Source organism: Neodiprion lecontei, chromosome 7 (genome assembly GCF_021901455.1).
Source record: "Neodiprion lecontei isolate iyNeoLeco1 chromosome 7, iyNeoLeco1.1, whole genome shotgun sequence".
NCBI lineage: Eukaryota > Metazoa > Arthropoda > Insecta > Hymenoptera > Diprionidae > Neodiprion > Neodiprion lecontei.
In genome coordinates, this window is record NC_060266.1 from 22,242,136 (window position 1) to 22,265,535 (window position 23,400).

Here is a 23,400-nt window from a genome sequence, read left to right on the forward strand (position 1 = left end):
CTAAAATCTGATTATAACAAAGAAACATTCATTTCGCTATATACAAAAATACGTTTATTATCAATAAATAAACTCTTTTCTCAATGTAAAAAAAAAAGAATTCTCACATCAGCACCCGAAAATTTCATGCCCACTGTATTTTTTTTTTAGTCGAGAAAATTGTAATTCAACTTGTTGGATAGATTGGTTGAAAAAAAGAAGGTTATCAATTACTGAAGATTGGTGATAAGATTCAGGGAAAAATCACAGCGAGTATAACAAATATTGTACAATTATTGCAGAAATTTTATAACGCGTTGGGAAGTTTTTTCAAAATTTAGTCTTGAATTGTATTTACTTTCAAACAAATTTCGTAAATTACACAAAACTTGTTCTTGTTGAGACTACTCGATAAAAGTTGTTGTTTTTTTTTTCTTTTTTTTTTGTTTGGAAATTTTCGCATCATTTTTGGCAAAGGTGTGGAACCTCGAAAATTGAACTTTTTAATGATCGAACGTCCGATAAAATATCGATATAAAATTCGGTGGTACACATTTCCACGCATTTTTTTATTTCAGTTACCGCATTTCCTCTTTTTATTTAAACTTCACCACCGCACTTGCTTCGAAAAAGATATTAACAAGCAAAATCTGCATCTATTACAGTACAGGTTACAGTTACAAGTAATTTCCAGTAACGCGTGTAGCTGCATGTCACGTATGTGCAAAAACAGGACGTAAAACTGATTTGAGTATTTAATTAAATCCGGTAAACTGACGAGAGAGCGTAAAAGCTGCTAAAGATTAGGTAGGTTGAAAAAAGTGGAAAGGAGAAATGAGTTTGAAAATAAAAAAAGAAAATTTCACGCCAATTACCGCATTCTGGCATCTGCATTCCGTGACACTTATTTCTCTGCTGTAGTTTTAAACGAGGGAAAAAGAGCGAGTAGGAGAAAGAGAATAAAGATTAAAAGTTTTAATTGGGATTGCAGAAACAACGGGTCAGAATTCGCTTTTCTCAGCCAGGAATGTAACCGGATGATATACATATAAAGGAGGTAAACAATTTTCAAAAACAAGGTTTCAAGAGTCTAATAATTCAAATTTATAATCGAGTTAAATTTTATTGGAAAATAATTTCGTCAATGTTGGAAGAATTGAAATTTCCAAATTCTAGTAAAAACAAAAATGATGTGTATTTTTTATCAAATTTTTTTTTTTTTTGGTCGTTTTGTTTTCTTGAACGTCAAAATGGTGTCGCGTGTCCAATTTGGTAGATCAGAGTTCAGTTTGTTAGAGTTTTAATACCGTAATTATCCTGTTAATTATGTCAATAATTATAAAATACATGAAAAATTATAGCACAGTACAATAAAAAGTATAGCTTGAAAATAAGTGTAAGGTAGATAAAAGAATTTTTTCATCGAATGAATTATCAATAACGCGCAAATAGTGATTCTCAGATTAAAATTACAGAGTTTAAAACTTCTTCACGCGTTAAAAAGGCATACGTTATATTGTATTCCTTGAATTACAGCTGCATTTCTTTCAGTGATCGAAGCTTTTGAAGCTACATCGGCAAACTTCGTGTCCGGGATTTCGATAATAATATGTCAATAAGTAATTTAATAAAAGCGACATAATACGTATTTACGTGGAAAGTTTTCGCTACAACGGTTGAGAGATAAAGACACGAAGGGTGGAAGGGTGGACGGATGCAGGTCGTAGTTTATTACACCACTCGAGTCCCTCCCTTCCCGTCGCCCCTTCTCTCTTCTTCTCTCTTATTTAGCGCTCGTCAGGTTTTCCCGAGAGGTTAATTCCCCCGCGGGGTAAAAAGCTCGGCTCAAAAGCACCGATCACAAAGCCCGTGTGCATTTTCAGCCGGCTTCTGTTTCCGGATCCAGACTGCAGGCAACGGGCTACTTTCACTCGGATCGAATCTACTTCCGGCCCGCCTTATTCATGCCCCCCCCCCCCCCCCCCCCCCACCCGGTTCAGCAATAACACAGCAGAATAAATAAACCAACAACAAACCGAGTTACAGCCACGAAGTTTCGCCTCGAGCCTTGATTCCACCTGCCGAAAATCCCACCGCTCGCTATCATACATATAAATTAACATTACGGCCGGATATATGTTGCTTCTATTTCACGGGTTGGAGTCTATTTTCAGAAACGAAAGCTCGAGCTTCTCTTTGAATTACACCGACTTACCTAAGTGATATGAATTTATTAAGAAAAAATCAGTGCCTGAAATATTTCTCGTCGATTTATGCTGTACAGACATTTTTTATTACAGCAGTTTTTTTTTTATTGAATTATGTTATAGAATTGTGAAAAATTGTTTTATTCAATTCAACGTACGCGGTGCGAATAAGTTTCGATGAAAATTCAAAGTATAAGTATAAGTATTGATTCGGTGCTTTTTTCAATGGGTTTCAAAATCGATTCATAGAAATTTCGAAAATTCATCTCTGCTGAAGCAAGAATTATATCAATAATTATGAAAGTACGGTTTCTAGGTTGATGGTTATAAATATTGATAAATGAGAAAAATATTTCCTACCCTCAAGGAAAAAAACCCCATCTCATAGATAATGCTAATTTCCCATAAGAAAAAAGTTAGAGGTACGAATTCACACCCAAGTTCGGGTTTTCCTTTCCGTGAGGGTAGTTTCTAGACCAGATTGATGGCCACTAAACTGAAAACAATTCAACATGACTCGATTAAATCGGTAAAAATCAATCGAATAATCGGTCATTTCGTACTTTTTTGAAACGGTGCGTTAGAACCAAAATTTCATCAATTTCAGTACGAAGTCTTAGTGCCGTCAAAGTTTTTTGATAATCTATAGTCTCATTAAAAATATTCTTTAATTTCAGGTGAAAATATTAATACATCTTTCACTAGTTACATCAAATAGGTACCAGATACATCGCGTGCCTAAAGGTAAAAGGGCATATCCCTACATGTTAGTAGGGATTTATGCTGAAAGGGCGTACAAAAAAATTTTTTTTTGCCAATCGGTTCAAAATCGTCTGAAACGCAAATATCTGTAAAAAAAATTTTTTTGGCATCCTAATGCTAAAAGGGCGTATCTCAAGACATACGCCCTTTCACCTTTTAGAAAAATAATACTTAAAAGTAAAAGGGCGCATAAAGAAAAATTCTCATTTTGATACTAAATGTTGAAAAATAGTTTCACGAAACATGCACTAAAAAAAAATTTTTTTTATACCTAAGAAATTTTTCCTTATGGATAAAAAAATGATAAAAATAATAAAAAAATGATTCTTGGGATTAGAATATGGAAGTTTTTTAACTATAAGAATAATATTCAATATAAATTTTATATAATAATTTTTCATGTTTTTAAGTTCTACAACTATTTTTGAAATAAAAAACATTAAACAATCACGCGTACTTTAACGTTTTTTGAATATATTTTCGGTTTTAACTTTGAAAAAGTGTACAGTTAAAGGCGTACGCTCTCACGACCACAGAAAGTTTTGCTTTTTTTTTTTTTTTTTTTCATATTTTGACTGTCAAAAAAAAAAAATTATACGCCCTTTTACCTTTAGATTGCCAAAATTTCGAATTCTTAAAGGTGAAAGGGCGTATAATTAAAAACATACGCCCTTTCACCTTTGGAATTTTTTTTTTTGATTTTAAGCTTAGAATATATCAACCACTTGATTGGCAATAAAAAAAAAAATTATACGCCCTTTTACTTTTGCAAAGGTAAAAGGGCACATAGATTGGGATGCGCCCTTTTACCTTTAGTCACGCGACATATATAATTGATACTTTAAACACGTAAATCGACATCGTATTGCGACGTTCATGGGATCAAGAAACAAAAACAAATTGTGAGAAAAAAAATTAATCGAGTTGAAAAAAAAAAAAAAAAAAAATCGATTATTTTTGATAATTCTTACTCTGATCATTGAAACCTTGGGTACCTATAATAATATGATTTGTAAACAGCAGTTCCAAGAAATGACGAAAAAAGTGAATGTAGGCTAGATTTTAGGTATTTTCTTCTCTCTAGTTCCGGGATTCCTATTTTTCCGGAGATCGGGAATCCCGAAGCGAGCTCTCATCATCACTCTTCGCATCGGGCGTTGTTTTTCCATTTTTTTTTTTTTTTTTGTGCCATGCCTGTGGGAGAGGCGTCCGCAAAAGGTGAAACACAGGGCGGTTAATTTTTCGAGTTAACCTAGAGCCAGAGACATTCTTTATCCCGAAGGCGGAGAGATAGAGAGAGAGAGAGAGAGAGAGAGAGAAAGCGTCCCGGGAAACCGGCAGACAGAGTTATACCCTCGAGACAGCCAGAGACGCCCAGCAGCCTCCACTTCGTATATCTTCATCCTGAAATCGTGGCGTAAAGTAGCGTGACGCTACGCCGTACCTACGATCTTCCCTGAGGTTCCGCGATTTACCGGTGAAGAGGAAGATAAAGAAAGAGGAAACGGAACGGAAAAAAAAAAAAAAAAAAAATACAACAACTGACTCGGACGAGGCAAAAAGCGCCCCCAGCGAAAATACGACCCGGTTATTTAAGCCGGGGGTGTGATAAAAACGGTCGCGAAAGTTGGGGGGGGGGGGGGGGGGGATGCAACCCTGAAAATACCGGAATTAAAGAAAAGTAGAATAGAAAACGTAGGAGTAAATGTAGAAATTTTTGATAAGGGGATTAATCAAGCTTTTCAAAAATTTTGGATCACTGTTGTATTCTATTATTTGCGGTATTTTTTTGTTTCTCGTTCTTTCATTCTTTTTTTCTTGCAAAGAAGAAAACCGCTGTGTTAAATAAGAAACCGACAAAAAAACAAAAAAAAAAAAACAAGAGCGCAACGTTTTATACGAGGCAAATTTAAACAGAACCGTGCATCGCACGTTTTCGCTAACTGTAATCACCGGTGATAAAAACAGCGAATGCACCGCGCTGAAATTTTTTGCTCAAACAGTTTCCGCTACCGCGATACAGTTTATTTACCCCCTAGGAGTTGTTTGGAGAAAAGTGAACGCAGCGTAGTTTGAAATCATGTGACGAGGAATCGTTACGAGCTTGCGAAAGTTCAAAGAACGATGTTTTCTAGGCGGGGGATTTTAGGGTTTAAAGTTGCAGCCGATTAAACGCTTCGAATTTCGTACAAATGTTTTTACTTATCATCGACTTTCGTGGCGTAATCAAAGTATTCGGTTTTTCTCGAAAATCGATTTTGGAATTTCAACGAATCTTCGAGTTTTACAATCTCCAGGGTCCGAATAATGAGTATTTTGACACAAATTCGGTCTGTCAGTCTGTCCGACAAACTCTCGGGATGATCTCGAAAAGGGCTTGATAAAAGAATTTATCACAAAGGATTTTACAATCAAACGACGAACATGAAGGATTGCCATGTTTCGTTTAATTTCAACTTCCGGTTCTGCTGGAAATAAATCGATACTCAATTTTTTACGGACAAGCATATACTTTTTCAAAATGAGCGATTATTTTTTTTTTCCCCAATTTATATACTTATATTAAATTTTTTTTGTTTTTTAAATATATCAAGTTTTTGTATCACACAAATTTTTGAAGTCTTAGATATCGGTTTCGGATTTTTTACTCCACCGTTTTCTAACATCATCCAGAAAGTTTGTCGGTCAGACCGAAAGACTCTTTACCTTTTCAACAAGACGAAAAGTATCTCGATGAAAGTTTTTTTTGTCCGGCCTGCTTTTGCCGCAAGCCCGATTCGAGAATGTCTGAATTTGGAAAAATAAAATTATGCGAAGATGTAAGAATCGTTTCAATTCGTCAGTGAAAGCATCGCCCTGAAAGACATCGGAGGTAGGAAAGAAGATGGAGGAGGAAGATGAGGAGGATGAGGAGAGTCAGCTCTTTGTGAACCAGCATCGAGGCGCGTGTCACGTTTGAATGAATAATGGAGACTCTACGTACGTGAGTCTGTGTATAACGGCGCTGCAGAGTCGATAAGCGAAGTAGATAAGTAGAACCGCCGTCGCCTCCGACGCCCCGAATCCATACGTATAACAAATTCCACGTAATATTCCAACCGGCAAAGTTACGGCCGATCGAGTATTATTATACAAGAAAGGGTGAAGGGAGAAACGAATGAAGTCATTACCTGACAAAATGACACAGTTGCAAGCCGGCAGCCGATGATGCACCAGACCGGAAATCAACGGTCGTAAGAAAATTGCCTCTACTCTATATCTTTACGCTGGCAGCATGAGGTTCGACGGTGAAAAACGAAATGAAAGGAAAAAAACAAAAACAAAAAAAAAAAAAAAAAACCAGAAACAAAACCTATCCAACAAAGGTTGTAACGTCATACTTTCAGTGGAAAGTTATACGACGCATTTGAATAAAAAAAATTGAACGGGAATGAAAGAGGAATTTTTTTTCATCATTGTAAAATTATTTCACTTTGCACACTGAGAGAAATTTTTATTTCCGGTTACAGCTCAGTCCTTGACTATTTTCATTTTTTACCACAATCGAAAAATATTTAATGCTTGTGCAAGAATAAATTGACGTTAAAGCCTTGTTTAGCTAAAAAAAAAAAAAAAAATAGAGCAAACCTCGCAAACTGATTTCCCGTTGCAATAACCAAAAAAGGATCGACGATAGCGCAAAATGTTTACGCGTACCTCGTTTCTCGTAATTCCACCAATATTTAAACAGTTTCTTTTTTTTTAACGATACCTGTTTTACCGAATTTTTCTAGTTGCTGTAACAAATGAAATTTTTCTCAGTGTGTTACGAAGAAAAAATCTATACACATAATTATCAACGATTCGTTAGAAAATCGTCAAATTAATTTTCTCGAGTGTGAAATATCGAATCAGTAGATTTCAGTAAAGTTCGGTTATCGTCGAAGCAATCTAAAAATAAAAAATAAATATAAAAGCAAAAACAAGCATAAAAATAACCCAAAACGACTTAAAGTGAGAATCTTTTATCATCTTTTATCGTAATTCGAGGGCGCGGCAATAAAGAGATACAGACGCTTATTGATTCGGTTTAACAGACGCAGGTTCAGAGGGAACAAGGAATAATAGAAATACATTTTTAAAAAAAAACGTCAAGGTAAAAAAGTGCGGGGTTGAAGAAGAAGGAGAAGAAAAAAAAAAAAGGAAAATAATAAATAAAGGCAGCGCCCAACGCCCGTGCGAAGGGTCACCTGCTTCAGAAGGAATGAGGATTGAATAAATTGTATCTCTTTTGCGAAGTGTAGCCAAGAGGCTTTCCACCCGGCTTCCCCTTCTCTTATTTCCCTTCCGGTCCTCAACCCCATCCCCACGTTTCATCCCTCGCCATATATAAACCGTAGATGCATACATTCATACATACATATATGTACATGTATACGTATAGACGTTCATGCATGGCGCAGGGTCGCTCATTCACCCCGAAGGATGTGTCCGCCTACGTCTGAATTTGCAAAGGACATTCCTTCGTGCTCTTTCTGCAGGATTCCCGGAGTATCTCCTTATTTTTCTCCGCGTGCCATCACCGTTGAAAATCTTCATTTCTGTCTGATTTTTCATTTGCCTAGACAACTGGAAGTGGATTTCCTTGCTGTATAAAAATTGAGAAATTTTTAACGGGTTGATACCACTGTGAGAATAAAAAAAAAAAAAAAGAGCTTTTTCACCCCTTTTTTTCGATGGAAGAAAATCACTGGAGCCATTAAGGCGAGAAAATTGAATGTAGAAAATAGAAAAAAAAACCAAAAATAATCATACTATTTAAGCTAAATATCTATAGCTAGAGAAATAGGTGGGGGATTTTTAAAATATAAATTTTTGTGCAATTAGCGAGCAATCGAATGAAAATTCTGAATTTTCGAGCAAAGAAAGGTCATTTCTTCGTTAATAAATAATATTCAAATCAACTCATCGAAAATCCTCTACGTATTTCTTGTAGCTATCAATATGTAGATTGAGTGGTTTTTTTTTTTCTCCAAATCAAAATTTGCATGCAAAATGTCTTGCGAAAATGGCTCCAGTGTCGCTATTTTTGAATATTTGTTAGTAACAATTTTTTTCCTATTACACTGAAATATACGCCTTGATAACTTTCTAAAATATTATTATCTTGTTACATTTTCTTCCATTCAGTAAATAAAGAGTCACTTTTTAGGTTTTTACAGCGGTGTTACACTTTAAGAGTGTTTTGGAATTTCACGTTTCGTTACGCCCGGTGTATTCTTCCCTTTTCACCTTTTCGTTATCAAATCTGGTCGTTGATCCTCACCACCAACCCCCCCCCCCCTTCCTCTTTTTCCTCTTTCACCGACTCCCTGCGGGCACAATTGGATTTTTTTTTTCCCTCGAATGCCGGACTGATGCGTTACTTGAGATTTTTCCATTTCCGTTTTCCGCTTTGCAAAATTTCCGTCTCTCGATAATTATTTCAATATCAAAAGAATCTCTCGTCAGGCGCACTAATACACGTAAATTGTAAAAAATATCATTTCAAAACTTGAGAGAGAGAGAGAGAGAGAGAGAGCGAAAGAGAATTAAGAAAATTCGCAATTTGATAACGAAAAACCTGACGTGACGTTTAATTTTTACCTATTTTACTTCAACTCTTCATTACGTGTAAAAGTACACAAATCATTTATGTAAAAGTACATTAATTAGCAAAAAGCTCTCGCAATCAATCTCTCTTTGATCTTCCGTAATTATGTATAAACAGTACGCAAGCACTGATCGATTTCTGTTACACAGAATATAATTAGTGTATAGTATGCACGTTAAATTCACGCTACAAAGTTAACTAAAAAAACGCGAAAAAAATAAGAAGCAAAAAGAAACTGTTTTAAAGTGCAACTTTTGTTGCGAGCGGGCAGTACAATTGCTATTTTAATATGTATGTTGAAATGTGAATGAAAAAAATACACCAAACCAACAATGCAAACGGTTGAGAAACGTGGAATAAAAATAATAAATTGCGATTCAATTATGTAATGCAAATCTGTTGGCGCGGAAATGCGAAACTGCAATGTTCAATTTTTTTTTCCTTTCTACCGGCAAGCCTCGGGCAATTCTGACCAAGTCTCTCTTTCTCGATGCTATAAAATATTTACTTTAACTTGTTTGCCTCTCGTTCGTGTGTAAATTCGTTCTTCCGTTCGCTTACAGGGTGAAAATATAAATATGGGAACAAGAAAATTGTCTGAATTTTCGACACGTTTATCTAGATGTAATAATGGCAGCAATAATACGATTCAACTTTAAGATTCGTACAAATATTCACCAAACTCATACGGAAACTTTTATATCTACTTGAATAGATGATTGTATAATATTTTTCAATATTTTCATCAAATGCGTTTTTATAGTTTTGGTTAGCATGAAAAAAAAATTGTTGATATTGCAACTAGTCCTGAATCAAAGAAGAGAAAGAATTTAATCCTTTGTTATTATTGGAAACAAATTGATTGAAAAAAATCGAGAAACTTGAAGGAATAATTCATTGACGAGAAAGTCATCCCTCTACGCTGTGAGAAATTTTTAGTTCCGGTTAACGCTCAGTCCTTAACTATTTTCATTTTTTAGCACAATCGGAAAACACAGTTCTAGGTAGAAAATGAAAATTAGTTTTCTAGCTGTTACCGGAAAGTGTAGTATCCGTTGCTATTCTTTATCATTACGATCGCTGTCGCTATATTTTCTTGCAACTGTTGCGAAAATTTAATGCTCGTGCAACGATAAATTGACGTTAAAGCCTTCTTTAAGTAAAAAAGTATAGTAAACCTGACAAACTGATTTTGCGTTGTAATTACCAAAAAAGGATCGACAATAGCGAAAAATGGTTTCGTGTACCTCGTTTTTTTTAATCCCATAACAATATTCAAAAAGGTTTTTTCAACGATGCCTGTTTTACAGAATTTTTCTAGTTACTATAAAAAATGAAATTTTTCTCAGCATATACGTATACATGTTTTACATAAATCATAAGTTTTTGAGATCGCTGATTACGAATTTGAAATCGGATTTCAAAATTCGAGATAGTGGATCCAATATGGCAGCCGAAAATTTTAAATTCGTTCGAACCCGGAGAAAAAACTCTGTCGAAGGGTTTTTGGGGTCGCTGATCACGAATCTGGAATCAGATTTCGAAAATTCAGTACGGCGAATCCAATCAGCGACCCCAAAAACCCCTGGATAAAGTTTTCTGACAAAATTCGATCAAATTTCAAATTTTCGTCCTCCATATTGATTCTCCCACCTCTTTCCTCTCTCCCTGTCGTCAATAAATCCATCGCGAGCTTGCAATTTTACCGTTTAGTCCGCAGCGGCGATTCGTCTCCGTTAGTATATATAACGAGTGTGTAGGTTCCTGATCAGAGCCGCTGATAATCTCTTCGCAATTTGTATAATTCCGTATCGGATTTTCGGTCTCGACGAGATGCAATGGCGGCTTCTGATCCTCGGGTTCTGCACTTCCCGATTGGATCGGAATATATTATATATATATATATGCTCCTTGTGCCGATAAGTTTTTGCCCCTAAGATCGTCGTTTCATCTCGCTTCGGGAATTTCAAACGAACCCCCGTTATCTACACGCACCCCACGATTCGAACCCCCTTATCGACCCCATCTGTCATTTCAGACCTTCGGAAATTCCGCTCGCTGAGTATCATATCAGAGATAATCTTCGCTCTAGCGTGATTCGTTTCATTCGTTTATTAAAAATCAATGAAAGTGAACCGACAGGTAGAGAGAGAGAGAGAGAGAAAAAAAAATAATAATAATAAAAATATCTACAATCTTTGAAATTCTATGTACAGTAAAGAATTGAAGTAGAATTTTTGTTCTTACTACATAATGTTTAGCCTGTAATATCGACTGGAGCATAATTATTTCAATAAACATTCATTGATTTAAACAGTTTCTTTGACGTAATTTGCCTTTTAAATCACCTTGGATAAAAAGCAAAAAAAAAAAAATTTGTACCAACAAGGTGTAAATTCGCACGTTCAAGGGCAAAAAAAAAAAAAAAAAAACAACGTAAAAAATTCCCCACGCGTTGAGGAACAAATTACGACGAAAAAAACAAAACAACAAAAAAACAAACAAAATTCACGGTACGACAAGCAAAGGGTATAATTGACAGTATCCTGGCTCTGAGAAACAAAAAAAATAAATAAATAAAAATGAAAACGAAAATAAAAAACACCACAAACAAAAAACAAAACACCAGTGACATACAATGTACATGCAGTGAAACTCGGCGTTATAATTGCTTTTTACACGGTTGAGAAGTTATCGTGAAATTGTCCGGAACCTTCCCCGATTTGCCTGCCTCGAGGTGAGCCGACTGTCCGACAAACAGACAAACAAAAAAAAAAAAAACGGCAAAACGAAGCAAGAAAGAAAGAAGAATACAAAAAAAAAAAAAAAAAAAGTAACGGCAATTTCTGTACCAAATTGTAAATACATATCAAAACTCGAATTAACGATCAATGAGCAATTATTTTTTTCCCCCATTTACGTTTCGGGCTATCTCGTCGCGATTTTTTAATCGAACGTAAAAATTTCGTCCCTTCGAAATTAATCTTTGCAGATTATTATCACCTTCTTTTCTTTTTTTACTCGTGTTAATGAAATTTGAAAAAAAAAAATTTTTTTTATTACAGCTCGTCACATCGGGTGTCGTACCAAGTTATTATAATAATAATCATAACCATAATCATCATCATCATCATCGTCGAGGATATTATATTCGTAAAAATAAACGTTCTCTCGACAGAACCGCTAGGCCGATGCGACGCGAAATTGAAACGTTATATTCATCCCCATCCCCTTCTTTTCCACCCTCATAAGTACATCGTATAAGCTTCTCTGCATCGTGTGCTTTTAAATACGACGGTGGAAAACCGAGTCCCGGAATGTACGACAAATTAAACATTCTACCGGTTTATTTAAACTGTGCGTACAACGTACATGCATGCATTTGTACGTGGTTGTCGTATGTGTGACACACACACACACACACACACGCACAGCCACTGATTTCTTTATATATGTATTTCTCATTCACCGTTATTCTCTGTTCAATTTCGTTTTTATTTTTCTCTTACACTCCCTTTCTCCTTCTCCCGGTTTTTTTCCTGATTTTTTTTTTTTCTTTTCCTTTTTCCTTTTTCACATCTTCGTCCCTCGCCCCTCGATAATCCTATATAATATGCGGGTGGACTAGCAGCCTGCAGGCACACTGTGCAACCCGATCGATCGAAGCTGTCCTACCTAGGTACCATATATTCCACCCCTTTAAGGGGCGATAGAACGATGCGAATTTCGAATTGCGAATTCTGTTCGGTGGGTATATAAAGTCTGGAGAATATTCTGCGGCAATTACAATATACGTCAATATTTCGGACTTGCAGGGTTTCGTTGTGTCACATATATATATATATATATATATTTATATATTAAGGTGGTCCTTATTCAGGGTGTTGCCGAATTTTTGCCAGACCATCACCGAAATCAACTTAAAATAATTCGAAAACAATCGCCTAATTTTTTCAGATTTTTACATCGACTCTAAGATAGTCCGCATTGTGATCGAAGTTTCTTATGAAAATTAACATGGGTAAAACTTTTTTTCTCAATATATATTTTATTGCAAGAGTAATAATGTTGCAAAGAATCTGTAACCGCGAGGTTTTGGTGAAAATTAGTGCTACTGTCTGGGAAAAAATACACATCATCGTACGAGGCAATCTAGACGAATTGCACAACCTCGAAACCTGACTTTTTTTTTTTTATTTAGAGGAAGTGCAATTTGTCTAGATTGCCTCGTACGATGATGTGTATTTTTTTTTCGTATAGCACCACTAATGCCGACTAAAACCTCGCAGTTACAGATTTTTTGGAACATTATTACTTTCACGATAAAATATATAATGCGAAAAAAATTTTTTCTCGTGTCATTTCCATAAGAAACTTCGATCACAATGCGGGCTATCTCAGACTTGCTGTAGGAATCTGAAAAAATTTGGCGACTCTTTTTAAATGATTTGAAATTCATTTCAGTGATGGGGCGGTAAAAATTCGTCAACACCCTAAACAAGGACCACCCTAATGCATATATATATATATATATATATATATATATATATGTGTGTGTGTGTGTGTGTGTGTGTGTGTGTGTGTGTGTGTGTGTGTGTGTGTGTGTGTGTGTGTGTGTGTGTGTAAAGTACTTGAAGTATGGAAAATTTTCCACCTATATATTTTTTTAGCAACGAATTAGAACACAGCTTGAAATTTTTTCTTTTGTTTAACTTTTTGTCATTATTATTAACTTCTCGCTTTTCTGTTCTCAGAGAAGAAAGAAAGTTAGTATAATCATCCGATAGAGATTTTGGGTTTGATTCGTTCGGTACTTTTTCCATTACTCAAATAACAATATTCCAAAAAATCAAATAAAAATGATGACGTCTTGAGATTGATGGATTATTGAATTTCAACGAAAATTTGTAAGGTGATGTTTTTTCGAGTCTCTAATCACGAATCTGAAGTCAAATTGTGAAATCCAAAATGGCGATCTAATGTGGTCAAAAAAAAAAAAAAAAATCTAAAAATATTCCGATTCAGTTAAAAATTGTTACGAGGGAGATTTTTTTGGGTCTCCGATAACAAACCCAAGGTCAGACCTCAAAAATTATCAACGACGGGGTTGAAAATAAAAAAAAAAACATCTTCATATTTTCAATTAACACGATATCCGAGGCTTTTAAAATCGTTAATCACGAATCTGAATTTCTAGTTTAAAATTCAAATTTGATATCGTTCATTATGTTTCTCTGTGAACTTGGAACCTGCAGCGTGAGAACTAAAAGTACGAGGGCTGGCGCTCACGGCCATTCCAAAGCCGTTTGTTTTTATTTTCCCCTCCTTTTTTTTTTCTGCTCCTGTTTTTCTTCCATTCCGTGATTCGGCTCGCATTTACCTTCCGCATGTATATATACCGCTGCAAGAGCCCATTAATTTGGCCGCCCCCTGGGCGCCACAGGACTTCGTGACACGCCGTTAGGGCGACGGATTCTGGACGGAGGATGTCCGTCTCCCACGTGGTTACAATGGTCATCCTATTTGAGTCACGCATTTTGGGGAACCGAGGGACTCGAGGCCCCGATTGATCGATCGACCATTTCCGGTCTGAATACACCAAATTCCTCACCGAATCGAACACGGAGTGTTTCATCTCCCCCTTTTTCATCTCCCCCTTTTTCTACCGAGCTTCTTTTGGCCAACGTATAGATTCGATTTTATCACGACGTTGAAGTTACAGCGTCTTTTTCTACGCCCTGAAAAGTCCCCGAAAGGTACAAAATTACGTACAATGCCGTGTACACGACGAGGGTGAGACATCGGGGGATAAAAGAGAAAGAGAGTAAAAAAAAAAAAAAAAGAGAAGGTTCCTTCAGCTTTTTCACACGAATTCCTTCTTCCCCGATTCTTAGCTATGGGATGTTTTATTGGGGGTTGCATTATTTCGTGCATATGTTAAAAGCACGAACGTAATTTTTTAAATCACGTGTGTGAGATATTCCAATTTTCCTGAAGCACTGTTGACGACTGTTTCAATGATTGAGATAAGAAAAAAAAAAAAAAAAAAATTTCCAAATCGAGAAAAACTTGCGCGAACCAAACTTTTCAGAATGATTATTTTCCCAAGGGTAGAATTCTCGCTACAAGTGATAGAAATTGAAAATTGTTCTTGGGAAAGTTTGTAATACGAGTGAGTGTCGCGTCGTCTTTGTTGTTGTGCGAAGATGAAGCTTATGCCGGTATAGAAAACGTCGTGGTAGAATAACGTTGACGCTAACGACGAAATCCTCCTATGACGTCGACGGTAATACGAAGAATAATTTACGAAGCGGAAGCACAGGTTGAAACCACTATTATTCCACACCGAGATAAATTCAAAATCACGCTCGAAAAATTCTTCACTTGTATTACAGGCATACATTCGTACGCGTATCTCCATCTTTTCTACACGTAATAATACATCACGGCATATACAACCAGGACACAATAGGAGCACTCGAGTTTAAACACAGATTTTGGCAGTAATATGTCGAATAGATTCCGAGACTTCGTTCGGGATAAAATACAAGACGGTAGAAGTATTTTCGATGCGTTGCAAGGAAGTAGAAAATGAAAAAAAGAAGTGTCGAAAGTTTCAAAGTGAAAACTATTGAACAAAATATACGCACATCTGGATGAGTAAAAAAAAGGATCGGAAGGAGCAGCATCGATTTTGCAGAAATCAATTCTGCGGCAAAATTGTTCTGCAAAATAGTTTTACAGTTTCACACATCCAAGAAAATATCCGTTTCACGAAACACAAATTCAATACAAATAATTTATAATATTAAATTAGATTAAATTAAATTTATTTGAATAAAAATGTACGAAATTGAAGGTTAAATTTATGATTTTGACGATTTGTACATGAAAAATATTGTGTGTAGAAAAATTTATGGGAAAAATTATTCTGCAGAAAATATGCGGTAGAACAATTTTTCTGTAGATAAAATATTCTAAAAAAAAAAAAAAATTTGCTGTAGAATAAAATTCTGTAGACTCGAACCGCATTTCATAAAAATCTTACAATACCGACGATTATCAAGGATAATCGAGTCAGTCCGGAGAACCGGAAGCGAAGAATGAAGTAACCGAATTGAAAATCGTCTGCACGCAAGGAGTAAGAATCCACATATGGTCAGACTTCTGTATCTGACGGGCAAACCGCCGCACAAAGCCAGGCAACAATTTCATCATTGCGGTTTTTCCATTCACGGCAAACTTGTATTACCGCAAAACGTTAGTTTAACAATAGATAAGTTCGTACGAATTGGCAAACCGCGCGGTTAAAAGAGACCTAACTTCCTGCCCGACAATTGAGGGTAGTTGAATTGCAACGTAATAATACATAAAAATAAAGCAATTGAACAAAACCTCAGGATCTCGGAGAGAGAATGAACGATGACGATGTAATAACAGTAATAACAATAAAAACAACAATAATAATAATAATAATTCACACGGTATCGCATTCGCAAAAAAAAACCGCAACTACTTTTAACCAACGACGTGCACCGAGAGAAATTTTTATTTCCGGTTACCGCTCGGACCTCAACTATTTTCATTTTTTACCACAATCGCAAAAATATAGTTCTGCGTGCAAAATGAAAATTAGATTTGTAGCTGTTACCAGAAAGTCTAGTATCTGTTACAATTCATCTGTTGCAATCTGTTACTATTCGTACGGTAAAGAAGAGAAGATAAAAAATATCCCCGACATTTTCACTTCACTCAAATTTTGTTGTCGGTTTCGTTGTTATTATTCTGAAATCCAAGATCCATTTAGCTTAAAAATCACTACAGTATCATTAGTGGATTTAATATAATATCGAGTCGAGTGTCAAGTTGTTTGAAAGGCGCGAAAATATAGCTGATTAATTGTAAGTGAAACTGGAACGACGTAGTTCAGACATCAAAGAATTTCATTTTCTAATTTATTTTCCTCGTCGTGATTTTGAGTATTTATTTATAAGTCTGAGTCAAAGCGTGCATGCAAAACCATCAAGATAATATTGTACACGAAATAGGTGTAATAGTTCGTTTTTACATCAATCAAACTCTTGTTTATTTTTCGCGAGTAATTTTACGCCCTAATCTTGCCTCAGTTATGATACCCGTGCTACAATACTGAGAATTTCGAAGTTCGTAACCATTTTCAATTAATAATAATCTTATCATTTTCCATTATAACTAATACGTGGGTGAACTGTATCAACATTTTTTAAAAACAAGTTTTCGGTATCTGCATCAACGCACATTCTAAATTCATGAATATCGATTGTAAGTGGTTCATTATCATCGTTTCGAATTAAGCAGCCCTTCCGATACTGAGGTACGAATTATTGTTTTCACAATTTTATCAAATTGCGCATTTCAAATCTAAGGTAACAAGGTTCTGTTGTCAACAACGAGAATAAAACATCTTATTCTCTGATTATATTAGGTTAGAATTGGTGCCTAGCTGAAAATAATATCCTTTTTGGTATTCCGAGAGGAAGTCTCTTGTTTTCAGCTCAACCCATCGTATCATTTCTAATCAATTGTTGATTTCATTGAAAATCAAGCAAATTAACTCGAAGACATTTTTTTAGTCGACTACGATACAATTTTCTTATCAAAAAATAAATGCTATATCTTGACTCCTGTTTAACATCATTAAATAATTTTTTAGTCTTCCGAGAAGGATCAAGACGTGAAAAAATTAGACTTCTCCCTCCTTATTGTGATCTTGAATACCGTAAAAAACTTTCTACATAATCCAACACAAGGCCGAGAAATTCTTCAACACTGTATTATATAATCGAACAAATAATTCCGTAAGCATTATCTCTGTAAATAAATCTTGTCCAACTGATATTCGACGCTGTTATTATTATCCTAAAAATGAGCGAACATACATCTTTGATCAGAAAATTTGTCTCTCCTGGCAAAATTTCTAAAGGTCACTCCTCATTGATCAAAAATGCACAACTTCGATAACGTATATCTCGAACTCGACATCTCTCAAAAGCTTTCTAAAAAACTACGTCACTACAATTTTTCCATAAGAAATCGACAAGGATGTTCGAGGATTATCTCTGTCATTACCGATCACCCTCAGGACATGCAATTGGGAACGTGTGTATTGTTCCTAATTTTTATCGGATTCAATTTATCACTCGACCTAAACAAAAAAAAAAAAAAAAAACACGTATTAAATCACTTCTCGCAGTTGCGTGCGATCGTAAACTGTTGATAAAACATTTTATAATATCCCGGAGTGATCAGGATACCTGCGTGAAATAATTTCACCTCCGAACATCGACAATCTGCGGCAATCGAAGAGCGAAAGTTACACATCTCTAAACACGCAACCCTTCCTCGATTTCGGTGTCGCATTACGTTGTTCCTCGTCAACCGACTCTCTGTTTTTTGAGGGCGAAAATGCGAACGATGGGGTGAGGCGGGGGAGGGAGGGGGGGGGGGGGGGTGGATGAACGAAGGGGGTTGGATTTCGTTTCATGTTTTACCGAAGCTCTGAGTGGCCCCCGAGGGCCCTGGGAGCCAATTTAACGCCCGATCGGACCTTCGAGTTTTGCACCGGTTTACGTTACACGTTTTGAAAAGGAAATTGGAGCGTCGTTGAAACGAGGAACGAAACATAATTATCGGAAAACAGGAGCGAGATAACATCAACCACCTCCCCCTCTGTCCCCACATTTCGCATCATCCACGGTTCCTCCTCTCACTGCTCGATCGGGCCGAAGCTTAACGCAGATATTTGCGGGTTTCCGTCGGACCGTATTTCACACTTCGGAAACGAAGGCGTTGTACGATAAACAATTGCGGAAAAACGAATTGAACAATCGCGTAAACAGTCGAAAAGGAAGAAAGTAAGAGTGAACGAATGAGATTCGTTACTTCGACTGGATGAACGAGAAAAAAAAATAATCACTCGTCAAAATTCGGTTCTATTTTTTTTTTTTTCCAATTCACGACCTGATGTTAAAATCGCGAAGCGAGCGCTGTAAGTTATTCAAAACATTAATGATTTATTTTGATTCCAACAGGAGTTTGATATTAAAAATGAATGTATTTGCGAACTATTATTAGGACATGGAACAAAACGATGCGACATATTTTTCCTTATGTAAGGTGACGTAAGTACACTTAGAAAAATTTCATTTGATAAAAATTATAAATAAATAACTATAAAGTAACCAGAGAAATTCAGTAAAACAGGTATCGTTAAAAAAAAAAACTGCTTCAATATTGTTGAAATTACGAAAAACGAGATACGTCTAACCATTTTGCGCTATCGTCGATCCTTTTTTGCTAATTGCAACGCAAAATTAGTTTGTTCGGTTTTCTCTACTTTTTTAGTTAAATAAGGCTTTAACGTCAATTTATTCATGCACAAGCAATAAATTTTCGCAACAGTTGCGAGAAAATCTAGTAACAGTGATCGTAATATGAAAGAATAGCAACGGATATCAGACTTTCCGGTAACAGCCAGAAAACTAATTTTCATTTTCTACCTAGAACTATATTTTTCGATTGTAGTGAAAAATGAAAATAATTAAGGACCGAGCGGTAAACGGAACTAAAAATTTCTCTCAATGTAGGCGTGTAAATTCCTTTGTCTTGAAAAATTCGGTTCAACCGATTAACACCACTTAGATTTATAACCCTTAAGCCTTCATCAAGTTTTACAGTCATTACGATTGTTTTACAGCTGCGTGTTTTTTTTTTTTTTTTTTTCTGTAAAACCTATTCACTCGAGCATCACGATCAACGTCAGGCAAAAAGTTTCCAAAAGTTGTAATACACGTACGTACACCAGCGGTAAAAAGTTGACAAATGTTTCCGAGTTTCAGCAGGATGTATAGAGAAATTTATAAAGGTGCAGGTGTAACTGATGTATTGTATGACACGTAGAGACAGATACACTTATAAACTCAGACGCGCATACGTCGGTGAAAGACAAACTCACCGAAATCCGGAAAAGCCTCTCGGAAAGCTCGTCGTGACCGGACTCGGAATACCACTTAAGAGGATGAGGTGTGGAGAACGCGAGCTTCGGCTCGGTCGGGTCGTGGAAACCTACCTTGCACCCCTTTCGCAAAACCCTGACAAAGTTTCGGTGGGGCTGTAGGAAAAGCTCATCTTGCCGAAGCACGAACATTCAACTTTTATCGCGACGCGATAAACGCCGGAGATTATAATAACGCAGAAAGCCGAATTTACACGATGCAGGGAGCAGATTAGATTCGATCAAAAGCTAGTCTGACATTGCTGAAAAGCGGACAATTTATTGGGGCGGTGTTCGAGTTCCGAATTTTAAACCTTTCGAAAGCGTCCAATTCTGAATTATATGGTGGGGAAACTTGAAGTAAAGAAAGCAAACTTTCAAGAAGAAACAAAGTTTCGAATGGTCGGGAATTCGATGGCTCAAAGTTCCGATATGCAGAATTCCGAAAATTTAACTTCCGATAGAGTAAAGTTCCGAAAAATAAAGTTTCGACAGAGGAAAATTGGGAAAATTAAACTTTTCCGAGTTCTGCTCATTCGGAATTTTTCACCTCACGGAATTTCGAGCGTCGGGCTTCGGACGATACGAAACTTTGATGTTTCTTCAAAGTTACATTTCTTTACTTCAAGTTTCTCCACCAAAAAATTCAAAATTTGGCGCTTTCGGACATTTTCAAACACGCCTCAAGTTTTTACCATCGATATATCAATGCAAGCTATCGATAACTTTTACACAGTTGATCAAATTTTGAAAAAATTTATAGTATAGTTGTATAACAGCGTTTCAAATCTTGTTCGAATCGAAGAAAGATTCGCTCAAAGAAACTTCTCAGAGTATTTGTAGTTTTTACTCTTTTATATTTACTAGAAATTTTAACATTAGTATTCATTCGCTCCTTTGTTTATTGAATTTGCTTCATTTTCTTCGGCTGAATAAAGAATTACGATCGCGTCATCGCTTTATCAACATCAAATTATCGCTATAGTAACAAAAAAATATAATGTAACGTAAGTTCGTTGATTTTTTGATCGATTCTTATTCTATCATCCAGAGTTACAATAAATTTTTTATTCACGACGAGAACCGAAAATATATTAACCGGTACTAAAAATTCAAACAAAAAATGACCGCTGCATTACTTCAATTTTCATTTTTTTTTTTTGTCCAAACATAGAATACAGTTTTTATTGTTCGCGTAAAAAGATTTAATACAGTTTTCAAACAAGGCACTTGAGTAGCTGATAAAAAAAAAAAAAAAAAAGTTATAAAAAAAAGCTTACCGTTCGGCTTATCTAACGAGCTTGAGAAGAATTGACTGAGATTTTTTCCAACGACCCAAAGAGCGGAGAAACGTCGTTGAAACATTGAATAAACGTTGAGGGAAAAGGTAGGGAAAAAGAAATTGGGAATGAGTTTGAGAGGAACGATCGAGATTGGATCGTTAAAAATGTGTTTTCAAGGACTTGAATTTATCTGCATGGGAGTTAGAAATCCTCGTTTTAAAGTATAATCTGCCTTTCCGTTCGATTAGGTTTAAGTAACGACGTGACGTCGACTAAACGAAGAAACGATGACTCCGTTCAAACGTTTCCCGCCTTCGTTTCGTTCATCGTCGTCCATCGGTTGCTCTTTTATCGGTACCTACTTTTAATCGCTCGAGGATCCTTGTTACAATAAATTATTGAGTACACGCGTGTGTGCAAATTGCACTTCAGTTTCAAACGCACGCGCAAGCAAAAGCGATTCTCCAACGCGATTATGCAACGTAACATCGATAAGAGCGGGTAGAGTTTGACTTTTATTTTTCACTCCATGGCTTCGAGCCTCGAATCGCAACATCGCATCGCTTGCCGCACGAGTATATTTGTGCATATATGTACAAGGTGCTCGAAACTGTCAGTTGAAATAACGAAGTATGTAACAGTTCTTGTGATGTTGAAAATAGAAATAAAATATACAGTGAAAAAAAAAACAAAAAAACGACAAGAATAATTGGGTGGATGAAAATTTTTTTTTTACTCGCACTAAGCACCCTTGGAATTTTTAATTACCTCTCGAATTTCACCAACTGAGGAAGGAAAAGTGACCAACAAAAATAAGTGCGTGGGTGGTAAAATTTTTTTATTTTATTTTATTTATTTTTTTTGCGATTCTTTACAGCCGCAGTCTCCGGCGTGAAAATACGTTGCTGGAAATCGACTCTTATGCACATCACTTCACGCGCAAAAAGATAATAATCTATGAACCATACCGGGGAGGTTTTCAAGCTGCAGGAAATAAACCAGGTAACGAAATCGAGTCGAGTAATCCGATTCCTGATCCCGCAAACTCGTAGCGAAAAACTACCACGTACTTCATTGCCGCAGTGGGAGAAGAGGGAGAAATATTGAGGAGAAAATGAAGGAAGGAAAAAAGTTGACAAATTTTTCTCATTCTCATTGTTAAACCCGGTCAGATTTTCTTATTACGTCACGATTTATTTACACGTAATTCGTTAATTTTTCGCCATGTTTTTTTTCAGCAGCGATTAGTAAACAATTCGTCAATCTTGCAAAGAAATTATTCAACATTACATGCTTTTGGTTGGAAAAAAAAAAAAAAAAAAGAATGTGATTCGCCTAAGGCGATGAGAAGTGAAAAAAAAGGCCTGCGAGTGTCAATATTTTCAATAGAAATTTGTTTTTTCCCAGAAAACGTTGGCACGTTTCAAAATACTTTCTAGAGACATTTTTTTTTTTTTTTTTCCCCAATTGGCACTTACAGCCTTTATTAATTTTCCTCTTCAATTCGCGTCATTGCAAATGATTATTCCGCTACCTAATAACGTCGAGGAGAGGGTGATACAGCGATGCTGCGCATGCAATAAAGCTGCCGCAAGCTCGTTGAGTGAAATTATTGTTGAACCAGCTGAAGGCTGAAAACTGTGGTATAGAAACGCCAGATAGAACACACCAGGCAGCTACGGCAGCATCAAATTACAGGACGTTACTGCTGTTCCAGGGATCAGGCAACCTTTCACGTTGATGGTTATTATACCGGTGACTCGGCACGATTTACACAAATTTATCTCCGAATAACGCATATACATCAAGGATTTCGTCCTGTCGCCCGGTTCTTTTGGTCGGAAAATATACGCATCCTTGTGTAAAATTTCCTGATTTGGTTAATCGTCATATTCGAAAATGAGATCGGAAACTGAAATGTTACTGGCGAAAAATTGTCTCTAACTAGTTACACCGAATGAAATTCAGACCAGTTTAAAAAAAAAGTGATATTCTGCTTCAAAAATGAGTTCTAAAAATCTAAAAAAAAAAAGAAATATCTAGGTGTTGTTTAAGGATCGTTGAAAAAAACTCTGTGTCTTAGTTTTTCTTAACAAAATTATCACGACTAAGTGACTCTGCGAAAAGTTTGAAAAATGTTTCAGGTGAAATTTACCGAGAGTCATCAATTAGGGTTAAACGTTGCAAATTATCGTTTCCCAGGCTTTCGAATCTCATATTTGATCATGGTATAAGAAATTGAAAAATTTTTCACTAGATTTGTAATTCTGGTTGAGTTTCTAAAGGATTTTTGATCTCATTAGTGGAAAAAAAAAAAAAAAAAAAAAACACGGAAGCTCAAACTCAAAATAGAATTAGAAGAGAGTTACGTTTGAAAGACGGAATTTAAGACATTTCTTTCAGGCTTGAAGATCTAAGGGAATATTTTAAATCTTCCCTTTCACTACTCAGGTTAGATATATTTAATAGGATTTTCAAACTTCCCGTTCAGCTCAGGGAGGTTGA

The 23,400-nt window shown here is 35.9% G+C and overlaps 1 protein-coding gene across 16 annotated transcripts in view; it reads left to right on the forward strand.

Moving 5' to 3' along the window:
* LOC107220256 overlaps window positions 1-23,400 on the forward strand; it is a 192,776-nt gene that overhangs the window by 78,090 nt on the left and 91,286 nt on the right. The window lies entirely within an intron of this gene.